Below are 15,830 nucleotides of genomic sequence, written 5' to 3'. Positions count from 1 at the left end.
CCCCACACCTTTCTCTTCCTCCCCTCCACCTCTCCCCTCTCCCTCCCCTCTTCTTCCTCCCCTCTTCTTCTTCCCCTCTTCTTCCTCCCCTCTTCTTCCTCCTCCCCCCATCTTTCTCTTCCCCCACCAAATCTTTCTCTTCCCCAGATTCCTCCTCCTCTCCCTGCCTTCCTTCTCCTCCTCAAACTTCCTCTTCCTCTCCAACTTCTTCCTCCTCAAACTTCCTCTTCCTCTCCAACTTCTTCCTCCTCAAACATCCTCTTCCTCATCCTCCTACCTTCCTCCTCCTCCTACTTTCCTTCTCCTTGTTTTTTCTTCTCTTCTCTTCCGTTTTCTTTTACTTTTTCTTCTATTTCATATTTCCTCTATTTTGTATTTCTTCTCATTTTTTCTTCTTTTCCTCCTCTTTCTTTGCTCACTTTTTCTCTCTCCCTCTGTCCTCTTCCAGCCTTTCTCTTTCCCTTTACTCCACCCTTTCCAGGAAGATTTTTATGCTCCCATACACCTTTGGCTCTGTGATGTAGAGTCCCCTGGAAAACTCAGATGTCCTCCTAGAAATGAAAGGCAATACAAGTGACTTCCTGAGGCAAGAAAGGAAAGCACACGTGCTACTTCTAAGTTTTCCCAATGGGAATGTTATGTAGCCATTAAAAATGGCCCTGAAAACTATGAAATGGGTCAAACGATCTTGCCAGAAATTTATTTCCTGCATTTAAATTAAGAATCAAAAATGCAAATTTTCATGTGCAGCATTACACTTGTCACCACGCTGCATATGATTACCAGCCAAAACCTATGCAGGGGAGAAGCCCAGAAAGAAATACAGTCATATGTCATTTAACAACCGAGATATGTTCTGAGAAATGCATCATTAGGCAATTTTGTCATTATGTGAACATCATGCAGTGTACTTACATAAACCTAGATGGCATAGCCTACTGCACACCTGGGCTATATGTTATAGCCTGTTGCTCCTAGGTTACTAACCAGTACAGCACCTTGCTGTACTGAATACTATAGGCAACTGTAATGCAATGGTATTTGTGTATCTAAACATAGAAAAGGTAAAGCAAAAAAATACAATATAAAAGATGAAAAATGGTACACCTTTGTAGGGTGCTTACCATGAATGGAGCTTGCAGAACTGGAAGTTGCTCTGGGCAAGTCAATGAGTGAATGGTGAGTGAATATGAGGTCTAAATTTAGAAAAAATATTTTTATTTCTTCAACAATACATTAACCTTAACTTTACCATTAAAAATGTTTTAACATTTTTTCTTCACTAAAAGTAAAAGAGTACTTACAATTTTTTTGCTTTATTTAAAACTATAATTTTACTTTATAAACATTTTAATTTTTTAAACTTCTTGGTTCTTTTGTGATAATACTTACCTTAAAATACAAATGCACTGGACAGTTGTAGAAAAGTGTTTATATTTGTATTTTGTAAGTTTTTCCTATCTTAAATTATTTTTTATTTTTTACTTTTTAAACTTTGTTTTCAAAACAGAGACACAAACACATATATCAGCCTAGGCCTATTCAGGGTCAGGATTGTCAATATCACTGTCTTCCACCTCCACATCTTGTCCCACTGGAAGCTCTTCCAGGACAATGATACATGTGGAGCTGTCCTCTCCTATGATAACAATGCCTTCTTCTAGAATACCTCCTGAAGGACCTGACTGAGGCTGTTTTACAGTTAACTTGTTTTTATAAGTAGGAGTATACTCTAAAATAATTATTGAAAATATGATAAATACATCAGTAACAGTCATTTATTATCAAGTATTATGTACTGTACATAATTGTATGTGCTAGACTTTTATGTGACTGGCAGTGCAGAACGTTTGTTTACAAGAGTGCCAGCACAAACACAGGAGTAATGCATTGTGCTGTGGCATCACTAGGCAATAGGAATTTTACAGCCCAATTATGATCCTATGTGACCACTGCTATATATGACATCCATCATTGCTAAGCAGCGCATGACTGTACACTTTAAAATGTTAACAGTCATTTTCTTCAAAAGGGAAGGAAGATTTTGGGGATTGTTTTCCACTTTTCACTCCTTACAACTCTTTTTTTAAGTAAGCAAATACAATTATATTGCCTTTATAATAATAAAATCAGTAGTCAAATGTTCTTGCCAGAAACTTGCTGTCAGGGCACAGCCCACTGTGCCACCCAAGGTCACACTCTGCAATGGCAGAGCTTGGTGCCAGCTGAGTGAGAGGTCGCTATTTACAAAAGTTCATACCAACCTTCTCACATTGCATGGCCCATAGAACCTTACTTGGCTTTTTAACCTTGAAATAGGAAATGCCTCTTTATTGGTCCCCCTGCCCTGCCCCATCAAGGAGCAGGCATTGTGTTGGGTGCATTGTATACCTTGTCATTACAGACTTGTGGGAGAGGAGCTTTTAGCATCTCTATTCTACATATGAGGAAACCAAGCTCAGTCAGAGTGTAAGTGTTTAGCTCAGTATGACCTGAATTTTCTATTACCCCAAGAGATCTCTAAGGAGTTCAAGGTTCTGAAAGCACTGGACAAGTGTGATTGCTTCTTAAAGTAGTGAGAAACCAATTGAAGTGTCATAGAAACCAAGGAAGTTTGGTTTGGGAAATGAAGTAGCGAAGGCTAGGAAACTACAGGCCCTTGAGTATTGGATGATATTGGTTATCGCTGCTGGTTTCTGAGAATGTCGTATCCCTTGACATCAAGGGCCAAAACATTTCCATATGTAACCAAACTATTAATATTAGGGATCCTAGGATTCCATATACATTGCACATTGCCATGCGCTACAAAAAGTAGATGATTTTAAGATGTTTTTTAATTCATGTCATTATTTTTACTTACTCTTAAGACAGCTTTATAATTTTTCAAGAAGAAAAATAAGGCTATAATATGACCACTTAATCGTATCAACTATTTCATTTCTCATTGTTTTCTGTCGCTTTTCGTACCTATGTAAATATTTGTATATAGTTGCAATTGTACTTTAATGGAATTTCTTAGTTTTGTTCCTAACATCTCATGTACTCTTTTCCATTTACTAACTTTATATTTGTCATTTTCAGTAAGTACTTAACATTCATGGGATTAATATGCCACTGTTATCTTAATTCTCCTATGATTGGGCACTTAGATTTTTTACCATTATAAATATTGCGGCGATAAATATGTTTTTCATATTACTTATGATTTTGTCATCTGAATTATTACCTTAAGACAAATTCTCAAGAGTCAGATTACCGATACTAATCATATAAAAATGACTCCAAATACGTGCTGCTGAATTATAATCCAAAAGAATAAGCCACTTTACAGTACCTGGACCTTAGTAGGTACTCGATAAATGTTTAATGAATACATGATATGAGTAAATGCCATCAGCAACATAAGTAAATCTTATTTTGAATATATAAACTAAGAAAAAAGAGATGGCTTTGCTTTTTATTTTTATTTTTATTTTTTTGAGATGGAGTCTTTCTTTGTCACCCAGGCTGGAGTGAGTGCAGTGGCGCAATCTTGGCTCACTGCAAGCTCCACCTCCTGGGTTCACACCATTCTCCTGCATCTGCCTCCTGAGTAGCTGGGGCTACAGGTGCCCACCACCACGCCCAGCTAATTTTTTTGTATTTTTAGTACAGACGGGGTTTCACTGTGTTAGCCAGGATGGTCTTGATCTCCTGACCTCGTGATCTGCCTGCCTCGGCCTCCCAAAGTGCTGGGATTACAGGCTTGAGCCACCACGCCTGGCCGGCTTTACTTTATTAAATGCATGTATTCTAGTTACATTGACTGAAAATGGGATTTCTGAGAATCAAATGTCCTTTTATCATTTATTTTAGTTTTATTAGCTGCAGCTTTCCAAGAAGGGAACATTCTCCAGGAGACCTACTTGGAGACCTTTGCTAGGGAACAGGTTGGAGTGAGTGCCATCACAGTGTCCCCTGGGAGCCTGGGTCTGGATTGAAAGTACTTGGGGTTTTCAGGATTCTTCAATTCTGCAAGCTTTTCCATATGCCCATTGGCTTCCCAGCTCTGCGGGTATTTTCTCGATTCTCAGCATCTCTTGAGTTTAAACTTGCAGTTCTTCCAGGTCTCCTCTCCTGATTCTAGACACAGGCAGTCTTAGAGAGTAGATCCACCGCAATCCAAATGAAGAAACCTGAAATGAAGAAATGCACCAGCCAGAATTCAGAATTTAGGCCACGAAACCAATATGGTAAATTTGGAGAATGTAGGAAGGAGTCTTTGAAGAAACACACTCATAACTCTAAAGAAGAACAGAAAGTTAACAACAACATAGAGTAGACACCAACAAAGACACAGTCTCCCTAGAGGCAGCAGAAATCATCTAATCATAGATCTTTGATAGAAATTAGAAAAAAACATGTAACTACAAATGGGAGCTTGCAGGGGTAGAAAAGACAAAACCAAACTTACAAATGTGCTAACAGAAGCAAAGGTATCAAAGGAGGCTTTTTCATCAGGTTAAAGAATTAGTCATACTCATAGGAGCTCATGTACCACCAACTGAAATTCCATAAAATTGTATAAACATTTGATATGATGCAAAAGAGAATGAGAGACCTAAGCAAAAGAATGAGGAGTTATGGCAATTCGACGAGAGAAAACCAAGACCAGCAAGTGGGTGAGAGGTGAGGGAAGAGTTAAAGCACAGCGTCTAGTATTTATGCTAAGACAGTGTTTCTCAACAGCAATTCTTAAATATAGATCACCACAAAGTGACCTATCAGAACCGAAACTGAAAGGACAAAGACAACGTCTTCTAAGTGGTCAGATGCAAAAATAAGAATTATGTCACACTTCACCCATCCAAAATTGGCCCAGAGAAGGAGCCCTTGGAGGGACATTCACCCGCAGCTAAGAGAAATAAAGCTAGTACAACTACAGCTTCTTGCCAAGATTATTATTCTCCTTGGAAGCACAAAGAGAATGTTCCAAGACTTGCCCAGAGGACATGAAACGATTTGTCAACAAAGTCCCACAGAGACAAAGATCATTTTAGAAAGTAATGAAGATTTAAAGCTCAACAGAGGGAAATAAGGAATAGTTTAACATTTAGTTCTTAAACTTATTTACTAGTAATTAATATTCATTTTACCAAAATGTGCTGTCTTGTGTATGATGGTTTGTAGCCTATGTACTTCTTGAGCTTACAGCTCTGGTTAACACACTAGGAAGTGTTGACTCTTCTTTCTCAACTCATCTTGTAAGGTCAAAGCTTTGAACTCCCTAAGATGAATTTATTTCAGTCATGTATTCTTGTGACTCTAAAAACAGTACTTAACATACTGCTTTGCCAACTTTCTCCCCCCTGTAAGTATTGGTAATAGTAAGAAGGCCTCTGTCAAAACTGTGAAAAAACTTGTTTTCAGAGGGGCTGTATCCTCACGTTCACTGAACTTAGATTTTTTAAAATAATACTTATTCTATCAAAGTAACAGTGCCCATGGTTTAGAAGTTAAATAATTATAAAAGGCTCATAACAGTTTCTAAGTAACTCCCTGCCTCACTGCTCCACACTCTTTTCAATCTTCCTCTTGAGGCGACGGTTTTGTTCTTTTAGTTTTTTCTTCAGGCATTTAAGCACACACATTTCTGAATAATATGCATATATTGCTTTCTTTGGACTAATGAATTTTAAGTTTTATCTTGAGTTTCTATTATGATAGATGAGGTTTCAGCTCCTTCCACTCTGCTTCCCTGTCCCCATTATATTTGGCTAAATCAATATTCAGTTATTACTGTAGTGCTCCTACGCAAATATTATTCCCAGCTTTGCACTGTAGAGAATTATATTTGCTTTCTTTCTTGCCTTTTGTCTTTTCTGAAGTGGATTGTCTTATTTGTTTTTCATGTTATTAGTTGTCTACATATATTGCTAATTTTTCTGATATCTTCCAAAAATTTATCACAATTTTCCACATGTTGGCCACACTAAGAAATTTATCTTTTCCATTTTTCTCTTGGGTGTATCTATCTGCAATAACTCTATCTTCCCTTTCTGTCTGTCGAGTGCTATCTACGCCAGCAGAACAATGCCATGCTAGGAATTCCCACTGAGTTTTCTAAAGACTCGGATTCTGTGCCCTCTAGTTTTTCTGTAATGCTGTTTGGAAATATAAACTTATTCTGACTGTTCTTCTTTTCGTGTACCTGTTGATTCTCACTGACAGCTTTTATTGTCTTTGAGCCGAGTACTCTGAAATTTTACCAAGTGTACATGGATGAGAGCCCATTTCCTCCCACTGCCCTCTCAGTGGGCCCTTTTAATCTGGAAACTCATGTCCTTCCACTGCAGGAAATATTTTTGAATCATTTTATGGATTATTTCCTTCCCTGGATTTATTCTATTCTCTCTGGAACTATTTTTCAGATTTTGAAACAAATCATTCAATTCTGACTTTAAAATATCTTTTTTTAAAACGCTTTTATTGAGCTTTTCACTTCTGCTGTGGTGTTTTTAATTTCGTAAGTAGGCTGTGTATGTGTGTGTTCTATTTTTCATAGCATTCTAGTTTCATGAATATACTGTCTTCTCTTATTTCTGAGGATATTAATGATGATTGTGTGTTGTTCTAGGCTCCATATATAAGTTGCATTTTTCAGTTTGATTTTTGGCCTTTCTCTTCTGTGTTAGAGGTTGTCCTCAGATGTTACTCAATCCTTATGTTTTTGTGATTGCAGGAAAGGGATAGTTGATTGAATTTGAGACCTACTGTAGCATTTTCTGAATGTGTTGTTTAGGGGAGCCGCTCCTGTGGTTATTTTTATGTCTTTCCCCTTGGGCTTGTTATATTCTCTAGGGAGTACTCTTCCAAAATCCTGCCTGGAGGGCAAAAGTCTGGCTACCAGCATTCTGGAAGCTGAACCATAGGAGAGGGTTAGAAATTTTCAGCATTGGATATGCGATTAGCCATTCACTGCCATCAACCATTTCTGTCAACACCATGTCCAAAGACCTTTTTAAAAAACATTCCTCTCCAGAGAAGAGGCCTCCAGATTTTTGATGAGTTGGAGAAGGGATGGTTACTAAGAAATGAGAAAAGGGAAGGGGGAACTCCTTCAAAACATGTTTTTCACCAACCCTTTTGACTTTAGCTTCCCATCTCTTCACTCCCAGTTCCAGAGGCTCCAGTGCTGATGGGTGCTGAGCCTCTTGAAGATTCTTCAGTGCAACTTGGATTGGTCCTTATGTTTCCTCACTTCATCTTATGATTCAGCTTTATTGCAACTGCTGAATTAGTTATCACTCATCTGCCTGCTTTTCAGCCTCCGAAATTTAGTAATTGTTGTTGCCTATCCTGTTTTCCTTTCCTTGTAGGTTTCTGTCTTTTAAAATTATCTACTTGACATGTTTTAGTGGGGTTTTAGGAAGGAGTAGAATTAGTGTAGGTGTTTATAAACAACAGAACTGTATTTACTTTTTAAACATTTGAGCCATAAAAAGTTGTCACTTTGTAGGTTATAAATTGGTTTGAAATCAGCAATTTCATATGGTTCAACCTTATGTATGATTATTTTTCAATGTCACTGTAAAGATCTCTTTTCATGGGATGGGAGAAATCATGATATATTTATTACTAAGTGATGTCCGCCATGAGCACTTAAGATCACCTTGAGAAACTGACCTGAGTATTTTTAACTACGTAATACCAGCCCACATACTTACCATCCACATTAATTGCTACTTCTCCTGGCAAGGGGATTTTAGTGCACTTTGTCAGGGTAAAATAAGCCAAGCTTTGGTGTATTTAAATGAGCAATGATGTTGAGTTTAAAGGCCCAATTCTCACCTCCAGTATATACTCTCTATAATATGAGGGTGTTCCCTGAACCTAATGCTTTCTTTCATAGACCCTTTATCTCTGGTGTTAGACAAGAGTGGTTTGACAAATTATTGGCCGGATAACCTTTGAAAGACTTTGTCTCTGAATGGGAGTGATAGCAACTTACATCATGGAAGAATTAAAAGGGATAATGAAAGCAAAGATCTTAGCATGGGACCTGACATGCGGTAAAGGTCTCAATGAAACAACCATAATACATATATGGAAGGTATTAAGTTATAAGAATCAAATACCTGTTCATTTCCTCTCCCACCATCATTACTCTGCAGATCTAAGAATCAAGCAAGACAACATATTTAAAATCTCTATATGGTCTGCCGTGATTACAGACCACTGATCAATAACTTTCTGAATTGGTTAACTCAAAGGAAGCTGCACAATGTTAAAGATAACTGGTTAATGAACCTGCCAGTCAGACTGATGTATATTCAGTGTATATTCAGGCTGATGTATGTGCTCTCCCATGTGCTTCTCTGCCATAGCTCCCAAAACCACTGGGATCCAGACTGACAGAAGGGAAGTCAGGCAAACCAAACCCCTTAAATGTATTTTATTTTTCAGAAGTAAAATTAAAAAAAATCCTTTCCCCTAAAACTTTCAGGAAACTTTATAATTAAAGGAAAAAGGAAGATAAAGCTTTCTTCTCCAAATGTGACCTTTCCCACTTGTTTTTGAGGTGAGATGGTGAGTGGTGGACAAGACTGACATCACATTGTGGCTTAATGTGGGTTTTAGTTTCATGACTGTGAAACCTGCTGTGTGTGATCTTGTGCAATTTCATGAGAATGTAAGCATAGGAAGAACCTGTAGAGGGATCACAGGACTGAAAAAATTTCATTATCCTCCCATTGGTTTGAGACTATTTCTATGGGAAATAAGACAATAAGAATGTAAGTCTTTTGTCAATTTGATAGAATGGAGTATGACAGAAAAATGTCTTGAAAAGAGTTGTATAGTGATGTGTTATTATCAGCAACTTATTAGGAGGATACATCTCATAGGAAAAAAGAATTGTTCAAATCATCAATAGTCTAGTTTTTGGAATTCCAGAACAGTACAGTCAGAGAGTGATCAAAGTGAAGGAGCAAATTTACAGTTATTGAGTACCAACAGTTTTTCTCAGCCCTCCAGGGAAAGGAAAGTAGCAATCATTATCTCTGTTAAATAGATGAGACAACTCAAGCTCTAAGAGCTTATGCCCAAGAACTACCAGCTCTCTGTTGATGTGGAGCTGGAACCTAGGACTGTCTGGTTCTAAAATATTAACTTTTTATTCTCAAAGTTGACAGATGAGAAAACTAACGCTAAAGAAAGGGGTGCAGTGCACCCAAGGTTTCACTGCTGGTTAGTGGTTAAACCAGAACCAGATGCCAGGTCTCTTGACTCTTAGTTCAGTTTGCTATTGTCTTCTTTGTATTGCCTTCTTCACAAACCACCCATGGACTATCATTGTATAAATAATTCTCCCCTTTTCAAAACTGAGAATGGGTTTGTCCTGGTCTCAGGCTTTAAAACAGGCTGATGGAGAGGACAGAGATCAGACTTGCTGTAACTGATGGATGTGGTACTGATTCTCACCTGGGAAGAATTCACAGACTAGCTGGGGGCCTGGTCAACAGCGATTCTTTGTAGTTTCTTGACATGGTGAGATGGGGGCTGTGAAGATTCCTCATCATGTTGCTTCTCAGCAGATGTCTGTTAAGCAATTGAGAACTAGCAAGATCCCTTTCCAACAGTGATACTGAGGCATAATGATGAGAACCTACATTGTTTGAATTGGTATGAAATAAAGCTCATTTGCCAATAGGAATAATCCCTTTGAGACCCCAGCATGATGATTCAGGTCATCATTTCTCTGAGTCCACTCTAGTCATCACACATTTCACAGGCCTGACTCTGGCACAAGAACTTTAAATAAATCCTCTGAACATGTTTTAAAGGAACATCATGAAAGCAAATTGCTATACTTAGTGCTAAGGTGTTAGAATTTTTTGTTTTAAGTAATGGAATGCTTTTTAATGATGTGAAAGAATTGCCTTACTAATGAGCTCCATGTTATAATATATTAAATACCAACTCTGTATATATAAATGGCAGGAAAAATATTAATACAGAATGTTAAACTTTCTAGAGTATCATAAGGGCAAAGAATAAATGACAAAAAATTTTAGCAGACTCAGGAAGATTGCTGGCTGATATGGTTTGGCTGTGTCCCCACCCAAATCTCATCTTGAATTGTAGCTCCCATAAGTCCCATGTGTTGTGGGAGGGACCTGGTGGGAGATAATTGAATCATGATGGTGGTTATCCCCATACTGTAATCGTGGTAGTGAGTAAGTCTCACAAGATCTGATGGTTTTATAAGAGGAAACCCCTTTCACTTCGTTCTCATTCTCTTTTTGCCTGCTGCCATGGAAGACATGCCTTTTGCCTTCCACCATGATTGTGAGGCCTCCCCAGCCACATGGAACTGTGAGTCCATTAAACCTCTTTTTCTTTGTAAATTACCCAGTCTCAGGTATGTCTTTGTCAGCAGTATGAGAATGGACTAATACACTGGCAAATAGGAAAAACATGCAATAAAATAAGGATTGTTTTTAACTTTCATTTTTATTTTAATTTTATTTATTGAATTGTTAAAGTGTAAGTAATAACACAGGTGTTTGTATGCTCTGTATAAAAATTAACTGGAATGCAGCCAAATAACTTGGTGAATTCTTATCCCATATTGGAAACATCTCAAATTTAAAACCATAGAAACCTGGGTTGAAATCTGTCTGCCACGTAATTGATGTGCTACCTTAATGACTAATATAAACATTTTGAACTCTCTATAAAGATTCTCCATAGAATCTGGATCAAAATGCCCATTATATACGTATGGTGATAGAGCACATAACAGCATACCGCTCTTCAATGAGTGCCTAGCATACTTTATGGAATGAGTTATTTTCTGCAATTATTTTCCCTTCCTGCATCTACCCTCTTTACTATGTATCTTTGTAAGTGCTTTCTCACTGTGAGCAGGATGTACTCCCTTGCCTTTTGACTTGGGTTTGATCACAAAGTATACCTTGGACAATAGAATGGGGCAGATTGTAACACTATGCCAGTTCCTAGAAGAGGCCTCAAGAGACCTTATGTGTTTCTGCTCTGCTCTTGCTCTTCTGCCATCACTGTGAGAACATGCTGGGCTAGCTTGCTATTCTCAGGAGGAAGATAATGTGAAGAGTGGAGCTTCCCTAACTAAGTTGCCCTAGCTTAGAGTGAAGGCTTCACCACTTTCCTGTCCCAGCCAACCCACAGACGCATGAGTATGCCCAACAAGGGTGACCAGAGCCACCCAGACGAGCCCAGCCTACATTAACCAATTTGCAACAAACCCCTAGAAACATAGGTTATAATAATGTTACCTATAAATTTATAAAACAAATTGTGTTAAACCACTGAGCATTGAGTTGGTTTGTTACACAGCAGTAGCTAACTGATACACTCAAAATAGGTACCTAATAATAAGATCTTTTCTAATAAGATCCAGAGTTGAAAAGCTACAATGTATAAATCTCTTAACCACATATTTATTGATACCAGTTTGGCCCCTTAACTCAGCTCTCTATACATCTGTAACGGAGGCTACAGGCACCCTGTAAAAAGTGGTTGGAGGCCGGGCGCGGTGGCTCAAGCCTGTAATCCCAGCACTTTGGGAGGCCGAGACGGGCAGATCATGAGGTCAGGAGATCGAGACCATCTTGGCTAACCTGGTGAAACCCCCGTCTCTACTAAAAAATTCAAAAAACTAGCCGGGTGAGGTGGTGGGCACCTGTAGTCCCAGCTACTCCAGAGGCTGAGGCAGGAGAATGGCGTGAACTCGGGAGGCGGAGCTTGCAGTGAGCTGAGATCCGGCCACTGCACTCCAGCCTGGGCGACAGAGTGAGACTCCGTCTCAAAAAAAAAAAAAAAAAAAAAGTGGTTGGAGATTCCTTTAGCAAACTCGAGGTTGGTCTCCAGTCTCTCCTCCTTTGACAAGATACCCTCTGGTTCCATGGTTTAGTACCTGGATTCTTTCCCTTGGTGAAGCCATGCAGACTTTCATCTTGATCATCCCAACAGCTTGGCTTTTTACTTTGATTGCTGCTGGACATACTCTGTCTCATGGTATTCACCTTTATCCCAAGAGTTCAGGGGGCTCATTGCACCACGTTCCCATATTCAGCCCAAGCTGTGGGATACAAGTTCTGAATTCTCATTCGTCTATGAAGAAAGGCTGAGCAAGGAATACCTAGCATGATAATGGCTTACGCAGCATTCTCATTGTAACCTGTATTAAAATCACTTGGCTAAACAATTCTTAACTGTGGTCTGAGAGCAAAGTCCTATCAAAATTCTCCTCTCGGCCGGGCGCAGTGGCTCAAGCCTGTAATCCCAGCACTTTGGGAGGCCGAGACGGGCGGATCACGAGATCAGGAGATCGAGACCATCCTGGCTAACACGGTGAAACCCCGTCTCTACTAAAAAATACAAAAAAAAAAAAAACTAGCCGGGCGAGGTGGTGGGCGCCTGTAGTCCCAGCTACTCGGGAGGCTGAGGCAGGAGAATGGCGTAAACCCAGGAGGCGGAGCTTCCAGAGAGCTGAGATCCGGCCACTGCACTCTAGCCTGGGCTACAGAGCGAGACTCCGTCTCAAAACAAAACAAAACAAAACAAAACAAACCTAGCCAGGCGATGTGGCGGGCGCCTGTAGTCCCAGCTACTCAGGAGGCTGAGGCAGGAGAATGGTGTAAACCCAGGAGGTGGAGCTTGCAGTGAGCTGAGATCCGGCCACTGCACTCCAGCCTGGGCTGCAGAGCGAGACTCCGTCTCAAAAAAAAATAAAATAAAATAAAATAAAATTCTCCTCTCAGGTTGATGGGAGCACAGAACAGTAGAATCCCAGAAGCTTGTAATGGGCAGAGGGTATAGGGAGACTGACATTTGTGTCTATAGAAAATAGAAAAGAAGATGGCCCAAGAGGCAACCTTCATTTGTGAAATCAAAATCAGAAGCCAAGTAGACAGTTCAACTGAAGTGTTTTCTACACGGGATATGGGCCAGGAGGTAGAATCTAGGGTTGAAGTAACAGGTCAGAAACCAGGAACCCCAGTCCATATGGGAATGAAAAGATTTCTATAGGAGAAGGAAACAGATCCTGGAGAACTTCTTTAAACACTTCATGGAGCTCCTAAAGGCTCAACTATGGCTGGAGGAAAAGCCCCCCATGTCACATGCCAACCCCAAATGCACCTCCAAAGAACTACAAACTGACTAGTCATTACTGTCAGAGGATCTCTAACAGCTCTTGGGCTGTGTGTATAACACAAATTCAAAAAGTGAGTCCCATTTAACCACCTTTCTCCCAATGATCCCAGCCATTCTACAGTAGAAAAGGGAACAGAACAACTGCCCTAATTCACCACACCCTGGAGACAGCCGAGCTTTCTCATTACCCAGGGATCCCATGGGTGCAGGGAGATGTAGTTGACAGTGGAGAGAATTGCTATCTATATACAAAGAAATTTTTCCTGTCTGCCCATGGGGCATGTGAAGTCATCGAATATTAACATAGAGGTGGGAAAAGGGATGGGGAGGATTAGAAGACCTAGAATGAATTAATTTTTCAAAGGTGGAATTAGTGGAGACCTAGGAATGGTGTAATTTCAAATGTCTGGTAAATCTTTTCACCCTTCAAAAATATCTTGCATCTCTGCCTTAAGTAATATCATTAAAGATCCATTTACTTGGTTAGAAGAATACTTTAAATGTTTCTCTAAGAATATTATTATACATTTGTCCTTGGGAGAGATAAGAATCCAGTAAGAATCAGCTAGTCATTTAAACCTTAATGGCAATTAATTTAATAGAGGGTGGAGATAGACAGACCTAGTGGAATTTCATGGAAGGTATCAGAGGCCCAATCCCTGGCTGTAAAAAGGATGGGAGGGAGGGTAGGGACCAGGAGACAAAGTAAAAGTGAGAAAAACACAAGAAGTGAGAAACAGTTTACATACTTAATAACTAGAATGGTGAAAACAAATAGAAGAAAAGGACAAGCCACGTTTCTAGCATCTTCCCCAGTCTGTTTGGGGGACCAACTAAATCTACATTGGCAGAGCATCTAACACAATGCTACACACACACAAGGTATCTAATAAGTGACAATTATCATTACTTTTATTCTTATAAGTAACTTTTATTTTCCTAAGGAGATGCCTCTGTTCTGAAAACGAGTGTCCAGAGACCAGTCTTTGAGGGTCAGGTTCTCAATCTCTTAACCTCTTTTACACCTACTCTTCAATCCTCATTCCACCCAGTCCTCCTGGCCACCAAGTCTGCTGCCCACCTCCCATGTAAGCCCTCCCTCACCCCACCTCTCAGTTGGATCTTCCATCTGGTTCCATGGTCCTTTCTTCTTGTCTGTTTTTCTTTTAGTTCCTTTGTTTAATTTACAGACATAACACCCTTCTGAAAATAAACCATCCTCCAGACTCTCCTACTATATACGGTTCCCCTTATGCAGACCTTTCTAGTCTGTCCTGAACTCAAAGGAACACACTTCATGGAAAGAACCTTGCATATTTGGGAAACCTGAATGTGAGACCTGGCGCTGCCTCTTGGAAGCTCTATGACCTTGAAAACTTCATTTATCATCTCTAAGCCTCATTTTTCTCATCTGTAAAACTGGGATAATGTTTCCTACTCTGTCTATTTATCCAGCATCCAACCCAGGTTTATTGACAGCGTGCTAAGTAATGAGGACACTACAGTGAATAAAATATAGGAATGGTCCTTCTCTGCACAGAATTTACAGTCCAGGGGGGTTCAGACATTAATTGAATAATGTAAATAAACATAAAATAATAGATTTGACTTACAAATAAAGATAAAAGGTTAACTGTGGCAGGCACTGTGAAGAAGGGATGTTGGGCATATAATAGAAAGATTTTACAGAGTTATGGAATCAGGGAAGATTGACTTTTCCTGAGGAAGTGAAGCTCGAATTAGGGTTTGAAGGACAAATATGAGAAAACTGAACCAAAAGAAGTAGAGTACTCTGAACAAATGCAACAGCATATTCAAAGGTCTCATGGTCATAAAAATATAGTGGTCTATGTGATGCCCTTGAAAAATGCCCCAGAAAAATGCCCCACATTTTCCCCCAGATACGTTATTGCTAGCTGCCAGAAGATTGTTGAATTCTAGGATGTGTGTGATGTTAATTGATGCCCCTTAGTGTTGTGCATTGCAAAACCCACAAAACGGTATAAGACAACTCCAATCTACGAAATGAAAGAAGGTCCATGTGACTCCACCTGGAAGAGTGAAGGAAGTGTGATGTCACATAAGTCAGGAGAGAAAGGTGGTGGTCATGTGAAGGAATCTTGTCTTTATTCTACAAGTTTTAGGAAGTCACACTATCAGATCTTCATTTTTCAAAGAGTACTGGCTACTCTAGAAACCATGGGTTAGAGTGGAGTCAAAGGGGCTGCAAGTAGATAAATTTGGAGGTTATTACAGTCACTTAGAATATGATGGTGGGAGTTTAACTGGGATGCTAGTAATGTTGAAGAGAGAACTAGACAAATCAACTAGACAAGGCCATATTTACATGGTAAACTGACAGGACTTGGTTTTGAAATATATAGAAAGGGCCAGGCGTGGTGGCTCAAGCCTGTAATCCCAGCACTTTGGGAGGCCGAGATGGGCAGATCACGAGGTCAGGAGATCGAGACTATCCTGGCTAACACAGTGAAATCCCGTCTCTACTAAAAAAATACAAAAAAACTAGCTGGGCGAGGTGGCGGGCGCCTGTAGTCCCAGCTACTCAGGAGGCTGGGGCAGGAGAATGGGGTAAATCCGGGAGGCGGAGCTTGCAGTGAGCTGAGATCCGGCCACTGCACTCCAGCCTG

The sequence above is a fragment of the Theropithecus gelada genome, chromosome 7a, assembly GCF_003255815.1.
Source record: "Theropithecus gelada isolate Dixy chromosome 7a, Tgel_1.0, whole genome shotgun sequence".
NCBI classification, from domain to species: Eukaryota; Metazoa; Chordata; class Mammalia; order Primates; family Cercopithecidae; genus Theropithecus; species Theropithecus gelada.
The sequence above is the reverse complement of the archived record's forward strand: the minus strand, read 5'-3'. Positions refer to the sequence as shown.